This window comes from Argiope bruennichi, chromosome 4, assembly GCF_947563725.1.
Source record: "Argiope bruennichi chromosome 4, qqArgBrue1.1, whole genome shotgun sequence".
NCBI classification, from domain to species: Eukaryota; Metazoa; Arthropoda; class Arachnida; order Araneae; family Araneidae; genus Argiope; species Argiope bruennichi.
Window position 1 is genome coordinate 135,349,228 of NC_079154.1, and position 1,350 is coordinate 135,350,577.

The following is a 1,350-nucleotide window of genomic DNA, read 5'->3' on the forward strand; positions in this document are numbered from 1 at the left end:
GATTCATAAACAAAACAAAAACTGCAATGATACGGTGTTGCCAATCGTTACACTGAAATTTTATTTCATTTGTATGTTAAGGAAAGGTTTTCTTCTTGAGATATTATTCGTAAGATATACGATTTCTAAATGCTAATACGAGGAGGTATAGTTCTGCTAGAATATAACAGTATTTTTACGAATTTTCATTCAGCTATTTAGAAATTGTATTTTAATTGTTTATCAACAATCTGCAAGACGCCGTCGCTATCTGTTAACAATCAAGATGAATGCGTGTGTTTCTGTGCATAATCTTTAGCTACATCTGTGAAATATGGCAGATTATTCGGAACCCACGAGTTGAACCCGGTCCGACAAGTCAGGTTCGATCGATTTGTTGGTGTTGGATTCGTGGAAATGTCCTTGGTATTGCGGTACCAATACCATGGTGGATAGGGTCTGGAATATGTAGTTACTCGTTTGAGGGAGTTGTGTGTTGCTCTTGCTTCAGTGGGAAAGGGGTGGGGATAAACATCGTGTCTTATCCATTCGACCACCATATTTTATGCTGATAATTTTCTTCGTGAGAAGTGGCTTCGCTAAGTATTTGTTGCTTTCAGAAAGAAAGCAATCATGATGTGGAAAAATGCCTTTTCCGAGATCAAAGTAACCAGTGGAGATTCTGATTTTATTGAAGGATACACAAATTAACTTGTAGCATTCACTCAAGCATCCAGAAAAAAAATGTAAGAGTTTTTTTTTTTTTTTACAGATATTCAATATTTTACAGAAATTTCTTATATAATATCTCCTTAATGGATATAAACCCCATTATTACTTTAATAATTTAATATTTTTCCATAATGAAGCTATCACGAATAAAGTATTTCAAATATAATCATCTGCCAAAAGTTTCAAAACTATTGAAAAAAAAATGCTATTATTACGAGATTTCGAATAGGCCACACTTATTTAACCCAAAAACGTCTTCTGATCATTCATCATTTTGTAATAAATGCAACTGTGTTTATTAAACATTTGATAATAGGAATTTTCATAATACTATATGCTATCTAACTTTGTAGATGAGGTAAATAACCACAAATCTACTTAAACTTATGTGTCACACTGCGCCAGGCTGTGATATATCTGTAAACGTCATATTTCGCTGTTAAATTTCTTCGTTCCCCCTGTACTTCCGCGATTATTATTCAGGATATTATTTTATTTCTTTATCATGTTGGGGGTCCCTTTAATCCCGGGGTCTCGGTACGTAGCATCCGCCGCACCCCCCCATATGACCGGCCCTGGATCGTAATTTGTAAAAGTCTTATCGAACCTTTGTGTATTTTACCTTTTAACCACGTAATA